General features: G+C 43.4%; 1 protein-coding gene across 1 annotated transcript in view; it reads right to left on the bottom strand.

The window, feature by feature from the left end:
- ZFAND1 (zinc finger AN1-type containing 1) overlaps positions 1-20,504 on the bottom strand; it is a 188,571-nt gene that overhangs the window by 44,488 nt on the left and 123,579 nt on the right. The gene's annotated exons all lie outside the window — the stretch shown is intronic.

Raw genomic sequence — 20,504 nt, 5'->3', positions numbered from 1 at the left:
TCCCTTTTGATGCGCTGAGAGAGACGCTGCCTTTTCTCCTGCCGAGAAATCCAGCTCCGGCGTTTCCAGCCGCCCTCGCGGGTAACTGGGATATCAAGTCCTGAGAAAGAGATACCAACCCTCCAGCCTTCTAAATCCCAGGTACTGAACTGACTAACCCCTTACAGAGAATTCTTGAGTCAGATCCTTGGCAAAACAAACTTAACTTAAACTGCTACTTATCTACTCCCGCCCACGTATTAGGCTTAGGTCAGGTACACCGGGGTAGGCGTAGTTAGAAGCACCAGTTGAGTACGATTAGTCAATGTATATATGTATGTATCTATTTTATCCATTTTAAGTATCATATGGCTAAGAAACCATATCTATGCTTTTACAGTATTATTTCATAATTCTGCTTTTACTGTATGCACTGTACTTAACCTTAAGTATTGCAATAATAGCGATTCATTTCTCTTGTATGAGAAAAGAGACTGATCAATAAATAACACCTTTTTATTGAACACGCCCGTCTCTTCTTTTCTCTACAATCTGGTGAAACTAAGAATGCACGTATTGACTGAGTAAAATAGCTGTCTTTTGTTTTCACACGACTCTAGAGATATACTCTTGATTAGGGGGAGCAAAGTTGTCATGTTCTATGGTTGTCAGAAACTAAATCCCTTCTTGTCTATCCAGGGAGGTTAAACTCCTCCTTGCCTATTCGAGAAAGTTTCTAGTGAACTCTGAGCTAGCTGGCACACATAACTTTAAGTCTAATATCGTCAGTAGAAGACCTAGTTAACCTCAGTCCTACGTCTATACTACTGAAGATATTATTCCAATGCGCAGAGCCTATTGGGATAATAGGAACTACACTACAGCCCCCCAAGAAACAAGAGGATCAACAAACACAAGTTAAGGCATAGGGGAAGTATATTGAAGGGATACATCTTCATTCATCTTTGACAACACAAAATTCATTACAGGTAAGATGTAACTAGAGTTATGGTCAAACGATAACTTTTCGGGCTGTTCACCTACTGGAATATTTTTTGATTAGTAATAAATATCAAGTTCATTGGTAGCAAACTTCACACTCCGTATCGTCCCAATCTTTAGGTTTCTCCTTTTGGAAGGTATTTATAGTATGAATGAAGTACTAGTATAGTATAGTGTGGTATGTTACAGTATTGTATAGCCTTTCATTATATGGTATGGCTTTGTTGGAAAGTGGATTATTTTTAGGAGTAAATGTATATCTGCCGCTGGCAATAAGGCCACTAACACAGTATAGGGCTCAGAATAGGTTGTAGAAAAGTATTCCCATGATCAACCCTTGGTAGCTTGGCTGAGATCAGGCATGCTTAACTTCAAAGACAGGTATGTAAAGCATTTAAAAACACCAATTCAGTAAATAATTAAGACAAAATGCACAATAAAAATACAACACCAAAATTATATAAATTGGAATTATTTTTATCTTTAAAAGGACACTAAAACGACAAAAATCCAATGTAGGGACCAGGAGATATGAATTTAAAAATATTTAGCATTATATAGCACCTAGAAACCTATGGCGCCTTATCGGAACATCGGTCGCGATAGACTGGGTCATAGTCAAAGTTCCAGGCCGGCCGCGATGGAGCCCTGCGCAGCTACCCCTCGTGGTAGATCTCAGTCAAGGTTTTTACCTTCTGACTTAGAAACTTTTCTGGAGCTTTTCCTCCCGGGGTCTCTCGAAGCTCTCAGCCTTTCTGGATTCGGTGAGGGTTCGCCGGATTGCCTTGCGACGAGCTCCCGGTCAAACTTCTGGAAGTTTAACCTCTGGAGCGTTCCAGCGGGACGAACCAAGGATCCAGGCCAGCTGGCGGTTGACGGCAGGCGGCTTGGCTCTCGCGGTTGCTCCCGGTCACCTTTTCTTCGTTCAGAATTAGAAACTTTTACAGAACTTCTTCTTGCGGCGTCTCTCGATTCTCGTCACCAGGCCGGATGTTGTATATATGCATTGTTGAATCATGTGTCAATTTGTGTAAATTTGGTATACATGTCAACTTGTGTATACATTATATATATATATATATATCACAAAAAGCTTGCCTGGAATGGGGAGCGACAAACAGGAAAATGAAATTTTGCCGCTTTTAATGATGATGCAAACAGCGAAAAAACAGCTTGCTGCCTCACAAGTATACTGTCCAGCCCTGACGCGTTTTGTGCTCTCTGCAGCACTTCTTCAAAGGGTTGAGGACTTACTGCGAATGAAACCAGTCCTTCATTCCTGCACACGTGTGTACTTCCTAACCACCGCCTCAGTGGGCGTGGCCATGACCTTGGCCTGATGGTTCTTGTAGTGCAGGGGTTTTCCTCCAGTGAGTTGGCTGTTTCATTCTCGGTGCAAATGAAATAAAAATCCCCAGTGGGTTGTGGGGTCAGTGTCACAGTTCAAACACCCCATAAATTACATCACCGGCTTTTCCCTGCTCCTCACGCTGACTCGTCGATTGGCGCTTCAGCTCGGACTGCAAACTGCAGCTGGGTTCACCTCACGGCTCAGGCAACAAGCCACATTAAATCCATCACAAAAAGCTTGCCTGGAATGAGGGAGCCACAAACAGGAAAATGAAATTTTGCCGCTTTTAATGATGATGCAAACAGCGAAAAAACAGCTTGCTGCCTCACAAGTATACTGTCCAGCCCTGACGCGTTTCGTGCTCTCTGCAGCACTTCTTCAAAGGGTTGAGGACTTACTGCGAATGAAACCAGTCCTTCATTCCTGCACTCGTTGTACTGTTGCCGGCCTTAGGCGGTTGCTTCTCAACCAAAATCCGCTGTCATTTATGGAGGAAGCAGACATAATTTGTATGCAAGAGACTTGACAAGTCCACCCTCTCTCCCTGAGAGGTTATGCTGAGTATGGAAAACCAGCAAAAAAGCTTAACATCTTCGGTAGACCCTCGGGAGGGATATGCGTCTACATTAAACACGCACTAAATTTGGAATTTGCAGAAATCTCTAACCTACCGGATTTCCTCCAGGCAGGCATTCTGAAAGGCTGTCGCCTGGCAAATAGTAACTTCTCAATATTGTTAATCAATCTTTACCACAACCCGCATGGGTCTTCATCTAACCCGGCCATGTTGATACACCATATTGAGTGCTTACTGTTTCAATTTGCGGGCCTTGAATGCATCATTCTTGGCGATTTTAACACTCACAATATAGGGGTTTTGACCAAACGCAGCCACCAGGCTGGGGCAACTGTTGCCCTAAATGATCTACTAAAATCCCATAACCTGGCGACGGCCCACTCAGTCCTCTTAAAGAACAATCCGGGGCAGACGGTCGGCCCCACATTCAATAACCAAACCACGGTCGATTACATATTTATTAAGCAGCAAACTCCAACTCTTGATGTCAAATTTTTCAGTCCATCCGCGTAGCGATAGCGATCATGCTGCCTTAACTATCACCTTGAACCTCATCGTGGACCAACACCACAAGCTTGAATACATCGGAGATGCGGATGGAGAAGAATTAACAAAGCTGCCCAGAAGGATCAAATGGGTACAAACCACCATAACCAGATTTAGTAGCTGGGCAAATCAGTGGACAGGCTCGCCATCGAGTGGACAGAAAAATGGCGCAATAGAAAGTTGGAACGCCACATCAGAGACCCTGGCAGCGATTCTTCGTGGGAATCAGAATAGTGTGTCGCACAGGCGGCCCCCCCCTAAATATGGTTATAACATAGAAATCAAAACAAGGGCCAAAACACTAAACAAGGAACGTAAACGGTTCCATAAAAGCGGGACAAAACAAGAAGCAATTACAAGAAGCTAAAAAAAGTCATGTAAAAAAGGTGTGGGCTGCAAAACGTGCCCACTGTGAAGCACAATGGTTAATTATATTTGATTTGTTGAGCCCGGGAAAATCACAGGAGTTGTGGAACTACATATGCAACATGGGACGAGGCCCTAACCATAGAGAAAATGCCCTAGAAGCCTCTATTTGGGTCGCCCATGTTAAGGCATTATATACTAATGATGGTCCCGCAAATATGCAAAATGTAACACCCATTCCTGGAGACTATCTTGATCCTACCATCGAGATGACGGCCCCACCGGGAAAATCGTTGGTCTCCAAAATTTTAAAAAACATTAGACAAAACGCCGCACCGGGCCCCAATGGGCTTCCCGGGCACTTATTCAAGGCAAACATTGACTTTTGGACTAAAAACCTGACCCACCTGTACTCCGAATGTTGGCTCCTGGGGGAAGTCCCAGATTCGTGGAGACGCTCGCTTCTACAGCCTATTCACAAAAAAGGCCCAAAATCGGAACCCGCTAATTACCGCATGATTGCCTTGTTGCATATTGAGGGTAAAGCTTATGCTAGCGCCATCTTGAGGGACCTCGCAGACTGGTCAAGTGCAGCTGGCATCCTTCCATTCTGCCAAACCGGATTCAGACCTGGGTCAGCCACAGTTGATAACATCATCGCCCTCTCTTTCCTGGCGTATCGCGCACGGACAGGCAAAAGTCTTCCCTTCTTCGCCTGCTTTATTGACTACTCGGCGGCGTTTGATGGGGTCGACCGTGCAATTCTGTGGCACAAGCTGGTCCAATGGAACATCAACCCGGGGCTGCTAAGAGCGATACAGTCCCTGTATCAAAAAACTTGGGTGCGTATCAAACTCTCAAGGGACCATGCTTCTGCTAAGATCTACACAGACAGAGGCCTAAAACAAGGGTGTGTGCTAGCCCCATTACTATTCAACTTATATACAGCGGACATGGAGAGGGCCCTGACTGGCGCCACCCTGGCCACCCCAAAGATCGGCGGACGCAAAATATACTTTATGCAATATGCTGATGACCTGGTCCTTTTTGACCACACGAGAATGGGGCTGCAAAAGGTGTTGACGGCACTCGCCGTATACAACGACAAAATCAGGCTTGTAGCTAATCGAACAAAATCAAAGGTAATTATATTCGGGCATTACCCAAAGAAAAATTCTTTGAATTGGAGGCTAGATAATCTTTTGCTGGAAAGTACACAGCGCTACATCTACTTGGGCATTTGTTTTCAAGAGTCAGGGCTCCCAAGTGCCCATCTTAAGTCAATACAGGCCAAAAGTAAATCCATCACCTATGCCATCTGCAAGCTGCAAGCCTCCCTACACAGTCCGTCTACCATGGCCATCATCAGAGTGCTTAAAGCCAAGCTCATGCCAGCACTCAACTATGCCCTCCAGGCATTCCCGGGCAAACTGAGCCACGAACTAGAAAAAATTCATTGCAGGGCATATAACAGACTTTTCCACCTGCCAAGCTGTACCAGAAACATCCTCGTTCGCCTGGAGTTCTCACTCAACCAGCAAAACCTGGAAGAGCTGGCCGTCTTAAGCAAATATCATTTTCTAACAACGGCGGCACAAGAGAACACACTGAAGGCCGTCCTGAAATGCATTTTCAGAGAGCCAGGGAATCCTTGGTCGGCCAACCTTGAAGTGGCTAAGGCCCATCTTAACCTTGCCATGGACTCCTGGAAGCCTGAATATGTTACATATCCTGCCATCAAAAACGCGATTAAAAAACAAGTGCGTTCGCGGTCACGGGAACTGGATCTGGAGTCCCTGAGGAGAAGAAAAGACCTGCATGAGACCTTGTGTTTCCCGCACACCCTGCACACTCCTAAACAGCATCTTTCGCAGGCAGTGGGAAGGGTAGCCCTCCATAAGATCTTGGCTTACAGATTACACCCACTGCCCCTTAAAGAATTATACCCGTGTGGCAAGGCCAGCCTAGGAGCACAGGAATGCAGGCTCTGCAGCTATAAACGGGAGTCATTGGCACATCATCTCTTCTGTTGCCCTGCCTTGCGGTTGCCCTGCAGTCTTTATCTTAGGCCACTACTTAGAAATTCTGGGTTGCGCTCTGCAAAGGATGGGATTTTTCATCTCTACACCCTGTCCATGGTAATGCACATGGCCGCCTTTGGGAAGTTCATCTTCCAAGCACGGGCAATGCTGATGACTTCTACTGGTCGTTCACAGAGTCTTTCGCCGGCCCATGAACCTTTTCCTTGGCTTCTCTGCATTCTTGGAGTAACTTTTTAATTTGATTTTTGAAATTCCTTGATTTTAACTTTTTGTAATGTGATGAATTTTGTATTTCTGGTTTTATGTAATGGTTTTCAGTAACCAACAATAAAATATTATTCATTCATTCATTATACAGCAGTATGTCCCATTGCGGTGGTCACCTGTATCTGTTGCAGTAGTTTGAAAAAGAGTTTTGAGGACAGCTTGGTCTACAGCAGCTTGCTGCTTGGCTTGCACATCAACACAATAGTGTTTAGTGAAGGTATGTGTTGTAGACCATGTTGCTGCCTTGCATATGTCTTCTAGGGGAATGTTCCCCAAGAAAGCCACAGAGGCTTCTAGTTTGCGTGTGGAGTGCGCTCTAGAAGGAATTGTTAATGTACGTTTCGCTTTTTGATAGCATATTTGTATGCATTTTACAATCCACCTTGCAATCCCAGCTTTAGAGATGGGGTTGCCTTTATGTGGTGGCGAGAAAGCTACAAACAATTGTTTTGTTTTTCGAAAGTATTTGGTCCTGTCAATGTAATAGAGAAGGGTTCTTTTTACATCTAGGGTGTGTAGAGCTCTTTCTGCTACAGAGTCTGGGTTTTGAAAAAACACTGGCAAGTCTACTGTTCGGTTTACATGAAATGGAGTAATGACTTTAGGAAGGAATTCAGGGTATGTTCTTAGGACCACTTGTTACGGTGTAATTGTAAAAATGGTTCTTATATAGTAAAAGCTTGAATCTCACTCACTCTCCTAAGAGAGGTAATAGCAATAAGGAAAGCTGTTTTCCATGTGAGGAATTGCAGTTTACATTTGTGTAAAGGTTCAAAAGGGGGTCCCATGAGCCTGGTAAGAACAATGTTTAGGTTCTACACTGGAGAGGGTGGTAACCTAGGAGGAATGAATCTTTTTCATCCTTCCATAAATGCTTTAATTGCAGGTTCTCTAAATAATGACAGATGTCTATTTTGTAGGTATGCAGCAATGGCTGCAAGATGTAGCCGTACAGATGAATAGTCTAGATTACATCTTTGTAAGTGTAGAAGGTAGCAGATGATATTCTGGATTGAAGCATCCAGGGGATCAATTTGATTATCGGTGCAGTAAATGGCAAATCTTTTCCATTTTGCCGCATAGCAAGCTCTAGTAGCAGGTCTTCTGCCTTCCTTAATAATATTCATACAGTCTGGTGGTAGGTTAAGGTAACCAAACTCTAAGACTTCAGGAGCCAGATCGCCAGACTCAGTTGACTTGGATCTGGATGTCTGATGTCTCCATGGCTCTGTATTAGCATGGATGGTGTCAGACACAGTCTTTGGTGTGGAATTAGAGAGAGTTCTAGCAGCGTTGTGAACCACGGTTGGCGTGCCCATGTGGGAGCTACTAAGATCATTTTGAGAGATTTGTTGTCTTAGCTTGAGCATTACTAGTGTTATTAGTGGGAGTGGCGGAAAAGCGTACGCAAATCTGCCTGGCCAGTTCATCCATATCGCATTGCCCTTGGACAGCGGGTGTGGAAACCTGGCGGCAAAGGTTGGGCATTTTGCATTTTCGTGTGTGGCGAACAGATTTATGTCTGGGTGACCCCACTTGTGAAAGAATGGTAGAAGAACTTGCGGATGTAGTTCCCATTCGTGAATCTGTTGTGTTTGTCGACTTAACAGATCTGCAATCTGATTGTGAACCCCTGGAAGGTGTTCTGCTAGTAGATATATGTTTTGTGGAATGGCCCATCTCCAAATTTTCTGTGCAAGCTGGGACAGTTGCAGAGAATGTGTACCTCCTTGTTTTTGAATGTAGTACATGGCTGTCATGTTGTCCGTTCGGATTAGGACAGCTTGGTTCTGTACATGTACTTGGAAGGACTTGAGTGCTAGGAATATTGCTAGCAGCTCTAGGTGATTGATGTGGAGCACTTTTTGTTGAGTGGTCCATCTTCCCTGAGTTGTATGGTGTAGGAGATGGGCTCCTCATCCTGTCAGGGATGCGTCTGTTGTAAGTACTATCTGTGGAACAGGGTCGAGGAACTGCTGCCCTCTGGACAAGTTTTTGGTGTTCCACCACTGCAGAGAGGGATGTGTATGGCTCTCTACCAACACCATGTCAAGGCCGTCCGAATCCAGTTCCTCAGGATTGTGTGATGCTCAATGGGGGCCCACCTCTGAATAGACCCAAGTCCGGTTTGCAGTAAAGCACAGACTTCTGGGAGCAATTGAGCGGGGGAAAGGAAACGGAGGGAACTGCGGGGAGGGAGACCTGTAAGGGCGACAAGAGCAAACAACAAAGGTCAGACTTTTGACTACTTTCTTTCCCTTATATTACTCACTGTGGTGTGTATACTATGCTCATACCTGTAAAAGAAAATAACTATTATTTTGTCCTACTGGAAGTGAGAAGAGAGAGACTGTACTGCCAAATGAATTGTTCTCTTTTCTCCTTCTAGACCAAGATGAACAAACAAAGAATAAATGCAGCAGTATTCTGATATTGTTTTCTTAATCAGCAGAGCTACCAAAGTTCCAGTGCACTTAGTTCAGAAAACACAGAATCAGGCAAAGTACAGGTTCCAAAACGTATGAAGGACTTGTATACTGTGTAATAACTCCACACATGCAAAACGATTCAATAAAGGATAGTAAATATGTGTTGCTTAATGGCCTCTTAAGCACACGTAGCAATTCTAGACTAATAGTCTTGTGGCAATGAAAAGAAACGGAACGTGTTTCTTAGGGCAATACCTCGCGGGCGCCTCTGCCTCCCTGCACGAGACCTAGCTAGGTCATAGCCAACAGAGAGATTCAGCAGCCCAAGCGCCTCGAGGGGCACACTCCTCCTCTGCACGAGAACGCAGGAAAACGCGTCTCAGCCAACAGAGGAGAATTTGATATTGTGCCCCACGATACCTGTTTGAACGACAGAAGATGCGGAAAAGCCGAGTGTGGTCGCTTTCCCCACCGTCAAGGATCAGGATTCCAGAGTGTCTGCAGCAGCGTAGAAACACCGCCACCGAAGGAATTATCGGCAGCGTTCTCTTCCTTCTGCCGTCTTTTGTGTCCTTTTCCGGTCGCGTCTGAGGGACGTATTACGCGCCGCACCCGAGAATCATGGGAAATGTAGTCTTTCCCATGTTTCTCGTCTGTTTCTCACGCAGCTAGCGTGATCACCGGCGTGGCTCGTGACACACCAGGTCTGTATGTTGTCCTTGAGCCTGGTTCCACTTATGTGCTAGACATTCTTGCAATGGGCGCGTTTGCAGTCTTGCACATGGGACAATAAAAATGCAAGATGCCATCATGCCTATTAGTTGCATGAACACTCTGGCTGGGAAAGAGTGTTGGTCTTGAAACCTTGTGACTAAGGCTTGGATGCTCTGTATCCTGGCTGGACTGGGATAAGCTAGCGCTGTAGACTTGTTTATTGTAGCCCCTAGGTATTGATGTACATGAGAGGGCTGGAGATGAGACTTGGTGTAGTTGATTGTAAACCCCAAGTTGTACAGTGTTTGAATTGACTGAGATGTGTGTTGGACACACTGATTGAATGACTTGGCTTTTATGAGCCAATCGTCTAGGTATGGGAAGACATGCATGTGTTGCCTTCTGAGATGTACTGCTACTACTGCTAGGCACTTTGTAAACACTCTTGGTGCAGTTGTGACCCCGAATGGAAGGACTTTGAACTGATAGTGTTGTCCTTCTAGTACAAACCTTAGATACTTCCTGTGAGAAGGATGTATGGGAATGTAGAAGTAGGCGTCCTTGAGATCTAGCGTAATAAGGAAATCACCTTGTTGCAACAATGGGAGCACTTGTAAAGTGATCATATGAAAATGATCTGAGTGTATATACAGATTGAGGGGCCTGAGGTCAAGAATTGGTCTTAGTGTCCCGTCCTTCTTGGGTATTAGGAAATACAGCGAGAAACTCCTGTCCCTTGATGTTGTAATGGAACTATTTCTATTGCGTCCTTTTTAAGCAATGATAGAACCTCTTGTTTGAGCAGAGTAAGATGTTCTGTAGACATTGGACGCTGTCTGGGTGGTGTATGTGGAAGGGTAGCTGTAAGTTGTAGGCAGTAGCCATACTGGATAATCCGTCTTCCCCACTTGTCTGTTGTGATGGAATTCCAGACAGGTAGGAACTGTGTTAGTCTCCCCCCTACAGGAGTGGAATGCTGTTGGGGGAGCGGAAGAAAGTCACTGTTTTGTGGTGGGAGAGGTTTGATTGTTGTTATTACCTCAACCTCTCCCCTTGCTGTTATTGCCTCTGTAGCCTCCTCTAAAATATCCCCTATTGGAGGATGTTTGCGTATTGGTTTTAAAGGAAGCTGAATTTTCTGCTTCAACTTGTTTGGAGCCTCCTCTATAGAAGTAGCGACGAAAGGAGCCTCTTCTTTGTGGGTACTGCAAAGCTCTCATAGATTTGGCAGTATCCGTGTCCTTTTTCATCTTTTTAAGTGCTGTGTCTACAGCTGGGTCAAAAAGCTGCTGTTGGTTAAATGGCTGATTTAATATGGTAGTTTGCACCTCTTGCTTAAAGCCTGAGATGCGTAGCCATGCATGGCGTCTAAGGAGGACACTAGTGTTTATTGCTCTAGACGCAGTGTCTGCTGCATCAAGTGCACACTTGAAAGAAACATTTGAAATTAGCTTACCCTCTTGGATAAGGTCATTAGCTTGTGCTTTATATTGGTCAGGTAGATGCTGTAAGAGTGTTTCTAGCTGATCATAATGAACCCTGTCGTATCTTGCGAGGAGGGCTTGTGTATTAGCTATGCGCCATGTGTTACTTGCTTGGGCAGCTATTCTCTTGCCTGAAACGTCTATCATCTTTGACTCCTTATCAGGAGGTGGCGCTCTACCTGATGTTTGGGAGTTTGCTAGTTGTCTAGCGTTTGAAACGACTAGGGAATCTAAAGGTAGCTGTCCCTTAATGTAAAACAAAGATAGGGAAACCCAATAGTCCCAAGAAACTGGGTATCATTAATAACAAATCAGTAAGTGTTCCTAAAGGAATAATTTAACACTATTTATAATTTATAATTAGTCACAAAAGTGAGCATGAATTCACAATACTCAGGAGACATTAGTATCAAACAAAATATTTACTTTGTATATTAATTTTTCAAACCATATACTTTTTTTGTATTGTATAGGTATTACTCCGCATATCCATTCATGTAAGGCAACAGAAAATTGTACTGCGTTTCATTCTGCATGTGCAGTACGTCTTTGACACCTTTTAAACGTTATATGGGTAATATTTACAAATCAGCCATATATACATTAATTTACAACTTTGTACAGTGTTAGCATTCAACAAAAGAAGAAACAATATATACAAAGAAGCGTCAATTGCGTCGACGTTTCGGTCTCACATAGTCATTTCCCGAGACCATCATCAGGACAAACGTTGTGCCATGAATCTAAAATAATATAGATAAAATCAATGTTGTATCTACAATCTCCTCAAAGCATAATATGAACCGTCTGCTCACATGTTACCCAGTATCATAACCAGTGCCAACATTTATGTACACATATATAAGCCATCACCACACCAATAGTGTCAATGAACCCAAAACTCTATCTCATATCCAACTGTCATATGAACACAAATGCATAACTTCAGTGGTCATGTCCCATAATGTCATGCACCCACTGGGTAGAACAATCTACCAGATATAAGTATTCCTTACAATACTTACTGTGACGTGTAGTGTCACCAATTCTGTAAAAACAAACCGATGCCAAGAGTTTTCACATCCGTAAATCATTAACTCAATATTTTGTATTCGACTTTGCAAAATTCAAGGATCTTACCTTCTGCCTCAATTAGAGTTCTAAACAAAATGACATGAATACACAGATAAATATAACGCTCCCGTACAAATCACTTCAAATGCAACTGTGTAAAAAACATACGGGTACTTACAAACTCAGCAGTACCAAAAGCTTCACAGTTGCCCTCGCGATGCCTGAAACCCGGAAATATAGCGTCCGTTAGACTGTAACTCTTTTAGCATACTACTCCCCGTTTACAATCGATAAATCTACAGGTCCCTCCACTTACTTGTACACACCAAATGATCCACCTCGTACGCCCTCTTTCGTCAATAGGACATTGAGTTCTGTTCGGCGTCTTCCTCGTATTAAAAGACACACCCACAGGGGTCCGATCACGTGACCTATAGAATCCATGTGTAAACCTGTCTCAAAAGTCGTGGCCATCTTAGAGCGGTGACAGTGGTATCATATCTGTGCCTCTTCAAGTAGTGTGTTACTTAAATGCTTATAACAATGTTAGAGTCAAAAATAAAAATAAATAAAGATGTCCCAGTTAACAATAGATCGTATTATGCCAAATCGAAATGTTACGAGTGTAAGCATATGGCATAAGATAAAATCTAAAATCCAACAACCAACCTCTCAATGGTACCTAATAACCCCTCACTAAATACGATATCTAGAGGTATTGAGGAACGGTATTTATACTGAAATCACTTCAACTCCCGGATGAATACTTTAGAAGACGGTGGCCATATTTGAAAGGGCAAAAAGACTGTCACTAGTACTTAGTCCAACTATCCAATGCCAAACCATAATCATTATTATATACCGCAGCCAGCATAATTAGCAGAAATTAATGTAGATCTGTGCATACCTCAGCGCAAAGTGGCTAACACTTGCCATTCCACAAAGGAATTTAGCCCTTTCTTCACCGTATTCGCAGACCAAATCCACCTGTTTTCCTTTTGTGTAAGGAGACGGTCCATATCAAGCCTCCTTTTTGACTGTTTCACAGTTTCCAACACAAACCATTTCATTTCACTAGGTAAATGTTGTTCCTTTATGTAATGTTCAACCATAGGCGCCGTTTCAACTTTGCATCTTATTCGTGACTGGTGTTGCATAATTCTTTTTTTAACTTCTTGAGTCGTTTTTCCTATATAAAATAGGCCACATGGGCATTCTACACAGTAAATCACATTACGTGTTAAGCAATTGGTATGTTGTTGCATTACCCAATTTTTTTCATTAATGCAACAGGATTTAGTCGCTACAGTTGTGTGACAAGCTACACATGAACCACAAGGGAAATGTCCTACTACTGGTGCCATTCTCCATAAGTTTTGAATTGTACTAGCTACTGGTTCTTTGTATGCCTTCACAAGATGATCTCTCAGGTTACGTGACCTTTTAAAGGCAAACCGGGGTATTGGGAGTTGCGGTTCAAGTTTTGAAATGAGATGCCAGTTCTTAGTTATGATCTTTTTTATTGCATTTGACTCAGAACCGAAGGTGGTAACACAAGTGATTGAATCAGGGTCGGTATCCTCTTTTTGTTTTAGTGTCAATAGAGCCTGTCTGTCATAGTACCAAGCTCTTTTCATACATCGTTTCACCATTCTGTAGGGGTAGCCTCTCATTGACAGTTTAGTTTGCAAAACTTTAGCTTCTCTAAAATAATCTTCCCTCTTGGTGAAGTTACGTCTGAGATGTAAGAACTGTCCAAAAGGGAGATTATCACGTAAGTTACGTGGATGATGACTCGTATACTTCAAAAGAGTATTACGGGCCGTCGGCTTTGTGAACAAACTAATTGAGAGTTTGCCATCATCGTTCCATATTTTGAGATCCAAAAAATTTATACTATCCCTATCAAATTCCATGGTGAACTGTAAGTTGGAATCTTGGGCATTAAGCCATTCATGGAATTCTTGAAGTTGTGCTATGGGACCCTCCCTGATCAAACACACATCATCGATGTAACGAACAAATATGGCCGCCGTCTTCTAAAGTATTCGTCCGGGAGTTGAAGTGATTTCAGTATAAATACTGTTCCTCAATACCTCTAGATATCGTATTTAGTGAGGGGTTATTAGGTACCATTGAGAGGTCCCGACGAACTTTATTGTAGACTGTGCCAAAATTGCTCTAAATGAGAATGACTTCATCTTCAACAACGAATTCCTTGGCCAAAATAAAAGGGGTGGCAATGGCGGCAATTTTTGCGCCTGATATAGCTAATCTTTATGTAGCGGCATTTGAGGAGAAAGTCATCTATGCTAACAATCCTTTTGAGAACTATATTAAGCAATACCTATGTTACATCGATGATGTGTGTTTGATCTGGGAGGGTCCCATAGCACAACTTCAAGAATTCCATGAATGGCTTAATGCCTTTTGGACAGTTCTTACGTCTCAGACGTAACTGCACCAAGAGGGAAGATGCAAAGTTGAAACGGCGCCTATGGTTGAACATTACATCAAAGAACAACATTTACCTAGTGAAATGAAATGGTTTGTGTTGGAAACTGTGAAACAGTCAAAAAGGAGGCTTGATATGGACCATCTGCTTACACAAAAGGAAAACAGGTGGATTTGGTCTGCGAATACGGTGAAGAAAGGGCTAAATTCCTTTGTGGAATGGCAAGTTAGCCACTTGCGCTGAGGTATGCACAGATCTACATTAATTTCTGCTAATTATGCTGGCTGCGGTATATACTAATGATTATGGTTTGGCATTGGATAGTTGGACTAAGTACTAGTGACAGTCTTTTTCCCCTTTCAAATATGGCCACCGTCTTCTAAAGTATTCATCCGGGAGTTGAAGTGATTTCAGTATAAATACCGTTCCTCTATACCTCTAGATATCGTATTTAGTGAGGGGTTATTAGGTACCATTGAGAGGTTGGTTGTTGGATTTTAGATTTTATCTTATGCCATATGCCATATGCTTACACTCGTAACATTTCGATTTGGCATAATACGATCTATTTTTAACTGGAACATCTTTATTTATTTTTATTTTTGACTAACATTGTTATAAGCATTTATAGAGTAACACACTACTTGAAGAGGCACAGATATGATACCACTGCCACCGCTATAAGATGGCCACGACTTTTGAGACAGGTTTACACATGGATTCTATAGGTCACGTGATCGGACCCCTGTGGGTGTGTCTTTTAATACGAGGAAGACGCCGAACAGAACTCGATGTCCTATTGACGAAAGAGGGCGTACGAGGTGGATCATTTGGTGTGTACAAGTGGAGGGACCTGTAGATTTATCGATTGTAAACGGGGAGTAGTATGCTAAAAGAGTTACAGTCTAACGGACGCTATATTTCCGGGTTTCAGGCATCGCGAGGGCAACTGTGAAGCTTTCGGTACTGCTGAGTTTGTAAGTACCCGTATGTTTTTTACACAGTTGCATTTGAAGTGATTTGTACGGGAGCGCTATATTTATCTGTGTATTCATGTCATTTTGTTTAGAACTCTAATTGAGGCAGAAGGTAAGATCCCTGAATTTTGCAAAGTCGAATACAAAATATTGAGTTAATGATTTACGGATTGAAAACTCTTGGCATCGGTTTGTTTTTATAGAATTGGTGACACTACACGTCACAGTAAGTATTGTAAGGAATACTTATATCTGGTAGATTGTTCTGCCCAGTGGGTACATGACATTATGGGACATGACCACTGAAGTTATGCATTTGTGTTCATATGACAGTTGGATATGAGATAGAGTTTTGGGTTAATTGACACTATTGGTGTGGTGATGGCTTATATATGTGTACATAAATTTTGGCACGGTTATGATACTGGGTAACATGTGAGCAGACGGTTCATATTATGCTTTGAGGAGATTGTAGATACAACATTGATTTTATCTATATTATTTTAGATTCATGGCGCAACGTTTGTCCTGATGATGGTCTCGGGAAATGATTATGTGAGACCGAAACGTCGACGCAATTGACGCTTCTTTGTATATATTGTTTGTTCTTTTGTTGAATGCTAACACTGTACAAAGTTGTAAATTAATGTATATATGGCTGATTTGTAAATATTACCCATATAACGTTTAAAAAGTGTCAAAGACGTACTGCACATGCAGAATGAAACGCAGTACAATTTTCTGTTGCCTTACATGAATGGATATGCGGAGTAATACCTATACAATACAAAAAAAGTATATGGTTTGAAAAATTAATATAAAAAGTAAATATTTTGTTTGATACTAATGTCTCCTGAGTATTGTGATTTCATGCTCACTTTTGTGACTAATTATAAATTATAAATAGTGTTAAATTATTCCTTTAGGAACACTTACTGATTTGTTTGTCCCTTAATGTATGCAGGATCCCCAGGAGCAGGCCTATATTTCTTTTCTATTCTGGGGTTTATGATCCTAGCACGTACAGGATCTTTAAACACTTCTGGTGCATGCTTAATGACCCCTTTGATCATAGGTAATATCTGAACTGACTTTTGGGATTGTTCAAAAGTGTCAAGTAGAAAATCTTCTTCTGCCTCATCTGAGTGCATAGTGACCCCATGATGGATGGCAGCTCTATTGAGTAAGTGTCCAAACCTAATATTATCTTCTGGAGGAGATGGTTTGGATGGGTATGTACATGGGTCAGGGATATCTGGTACATCCGGTGGGACATCTGGTGGGATTGGGTACTCCCAGCCAGATGGATCTGTTGGGTAGTTGAAAGGGTCATTTGCGTCGTCACCTCCCCCCATAATATCATCATCATCATTATTATGAGGAGGTGTATGCTGTGGTGAAAAATGAGGAGGAGAATTTTGAGGAGGTGAAGGAAGAGGAGGTGGAATAGAGGGAGATATAGGAGAAAAAGGGCGCATAGGTGATGTGGCAGAGTCCTTCTTTACAGGCACTTGAGTTGGAGGTGCTGTATCTAACATCCTCTTTCTGTCTGACACAGTAGAAACATGTCCTGTGTTTGGGTCAATATAGATCTTTTTCTGTGTAGGATCAGGGTGAAAAAGTTCCTCTTCATCAGGAACCGCTTTTGGTGCCGATTTTTATCAGTTCCGAGTGTGGTTGTCTGTTTTCTTTGTCCTTAGCCTTAGGAGTTGTAGCAGAGTCCTTTGGCGTAGGTTTTGGCTCCAAAGATCTTGCCTTTGTAGCCGAAGCTGGTTTCGTCGGCTTGGAAGCGTCGAAAGCAGGCTTTATTATGTTCGGATCCGGTTTGTCATTCGGAGTCGACGGTTTCGGAATGGGTTTCAGAACCAGGACTTCTTTCGGTTTCGGTGCCGAGGGAGCTGGTGGTATCGGCACGTACGGTTTGCTCGGTCCCGAGCTTCCGGAAGGCTTTTGTGTTTTCTTTGGGGCCGAGCTCGAAGGCAGGGCTTCTGAAGTAGATTTTCGGTCGCGACTGGGCCCTGGAGGCGGAGTGTTGACCTTTACCTTCGATTTGGGTGTTGGGGTTGGGGCAGGGGTAGTAGCACTCACGCGTTGACCCAAAGGTATGGAGTCATCGGAGTCGTCTGCCCCAGATACGATTTCGAGATCTTCGGAATCTTCCTCTGGGACATCTGGACCCTCGTCGAAGATGTCCTCTGATCTCTGCATGATGTGTCGACGGGCCCTCTGATCCCGAATGGTCTTCTTGGATCGAAAGGATGTGCAGGCTAGACAGCTGGACTCATCGTGTTCTGGTGATAAGCACAGGTTACAGACCTTGTGATGGTCACTGTGCGAGAATTTTGCTCCACACTGGGGGCATTTCTTGAACGGCGTCCTTTCCATGAGCTGTAGGCCTCACGGCGTGGATAGGCCCAACGGCCCGCGTCAACGACCTGAATCGAGCTGATGAAATCGAGTCGATGGTTGTTGATGTCGAAAGTTGTTTATAAGAGTTTAAGTAAGTTTTTGACACGTCAAACTACTTAGAAAGTAGATTTCGAACCGGAGCGGAAAAGTTACATCCGAACCCAGTGGCGGCAAAAAAAAATCTAAGGATGGAGTCGATGCCCATGCGCACTATCGTCCAAGGGAGGAGTCACCTATCTCGTGACTACAAAGACTTCTTCCAAGACGACAACAACATGCAATCATCCGAGCCCAACACCAGGTGGCGATCTAATGCTCAGTATGAGATCTGCAGCTCATATGCCTCGAACAAAAAGTTACACAACCGCAATTACCTCCCTTCTTTTCTAGATATTTGACATGGGGAAGGAGTGGACAGAATAGCTGTTCAAGAAACATCCTTGTCGGTGAGCGGAAAATAGGCCCATTTCCAACAACCCCTAAAGGATGATTTAAATAACAAACCACCTCCTCCCACACAAGGTTTGAAATCTAACATGCACTGAAACATTATTGTTATTCTGAATACAAAACACACCATGCATGTTTTAATAAATGAGGCCCAGCTAACCCCCAAAAACTTGTAAGTATCCCAATAATGGAAAATTTAAACCGTAAAGCAAGATCTTGGCTCTGTCTGTTAAAACGAAAGACAAATTCAGGGTCTGTCAACTGTAGATAGTTTCCTGTAATCTAGATCTCTTCTGATCCAAGTAAGGAGCAATCTTGATGAATGAGACTGGGGAGTAAATGGACAGACAACCTGAAAGGAAGGATAAGTCTTGCTGCTGACAAAGAGCGAGGACCTGGGACCAATGAAGCAAACTCTGCAGGCAAACAACACCGCTAAAGCAGCTAAAGAAGCCCAAGTCTGCATGCCAGAAGCATGCCAGGCAACCACAAGACAAGTCTGAAAGACATAGCTGAACCTGGTAAACAGAAAAATACAAAAAAGTTGGTTTCTGGGCATGTGCACAAGAGGCACACAGAATGCAAATCCTACCCAGAACACACCCCAAATACAGTAACTAGTTCAAAATTAAGGAGTAATTAAAAAACAACAGATCCACTACAGAGTCATAGTAATTACAAAAAAATATGCAGTTTTGGCAATACCACACATTTCAGCTCTAATACAGGTTTAGAGTAAGCAGATAATACTATATAGCTTCATGGAATGGCCATGAACCATTACGATCATCAAAAAGCCAAATACTTTAGCAAACACGTGCTAACATGGTACCCCACATTATTTTTTATTTAATTGTGCATAACATTACTCTTGAGAGCCAGCATTGTCATATCTGCCAGGCTTTACCTACAGATTTTGCAAGTGCCTCGAAACGAGGGCTAAAGAAAGGAAGTGCGCTAGAAATCGAGCATCATCAAACGTTTTGCCTCGATCAGGAAAACAGGCAAAGAGGAGCTCTTGGTGAAAGGTCACGAATATACGACCTCAGGAAAGGGAGCTTTTTAATTTTAATGCAGGGTGCAGCCCCGTGCTACCTGTCTGACCTGTGCATTAACTTGGCAAACACTACTTGAATTCCACTTGAATGAGATTTAATAGATGTGAATATGCCAAAACAATTAGACACAAGGTAATAAGCAAATCCTTCAGAAAACCACACTCAAGAACGAACCATATAAGTGTTGTTACTTTGACCTCGAAAACACGGTGCAGAGCGGGATCTAATTCAAGATCATGCCCTGAAAGTTGCTGAAATGTAATCAGCGTTAAGCAAACACAAGGGGAAGATGGATGGAGAGCTGAACACTGCAAACACTCACCCTCAGTCACAGATCTGGGTTCAATCCATCATCATTCTTTAGCTCACTCCGCCACCCCAGTTCCGAAATCGCCATATGCAAATCAGTCTGACCCTGTGCCTCATGGGAACAGTCCAGCCCAAACTGCCAAGCCATGTCTTCCCTGGACCGGAAACAAGCATCCTGGGACCGGTTTCTGGCTAATCAGGCGTCATCTGCCAGGCTAGCTTGAATCCAGTGGCAAAGTGAGCAAGGGACCCACGTCTGGGCATACCCTGCCAACTTAGGGCGAACAAGCAAACACAAGGAGATGATGGACGGAGGGCTGAATACTGCAAACACTCACCCCAGTCACAGATCTGGGTTTAATCCATCATCATTCTTTAGCTCACACCGCCACCCCAGTTCCGACATAGCCAAATGCAAATCAGTCTGACCCTGTGCCTCATGGGAACAGTCCAACCCGAACTGCCAAGCCATGTCTTCCCTGGACCGGAAACAAGAATCCTGGGACCGGTTTCTGGATTTAGGGCCCGGATCTCTGTACTGGGGTGAATGTATGACATTGTTCTGCATCTGTCCATCAACTGTTGTTTTTGCATTTGTCACCCCGAGTGGGACGGGTATGCTCAGGCGTGAGTCCTGTGCTCTCCATGCCACTGGAATCAAGCTATCCTGGCTGAAGAGGGGTGAAACCCTGAAACTGGTCCTAGGATGCTTGTTTCCAGTCCAGGGAAAACCTGGCTTGGCAGATCGGGCTGGACTGTTCCTATGAGGCACAGGATCAAGACTGATTTGCATATGGCTGGGTTCAAACTGGAATGGCATGCTGAGCAACAAAACAATGGATTTAGGCCCAGATCTCTGTACTGGGGTGAATGTATGACATTGTTCTGCATTCTGTCCATCAACTGTTGTTTTTGCATTTGTCACCCCGAGTGGGATGGGTATGCTCAGACGTGAGTCCTTTGCTCTCCATGCCACTAGAATCAAGCTATCCTGGCTGATGAGGGCTGAAAGCCC

Source organism: Lissotriton helveticus, chromosome 4_1 (assembly GCF_964261635.1).
Source record: "Lissotriton helveticus chromosome 4_1, aLisHel1.1, whole genome shotgun sequence".
NCBI classification, from domain to species: Eukaryota; Metazoa; Chordata; class Amphibia; order Caudata; family Salamandridae; genus Lissotriton; species Lissotriton helveticus.
Note: the sequence above shows the minus strand (reverse complement) of the source record. Positions and strands in the feature narration are given on the sequence as shown.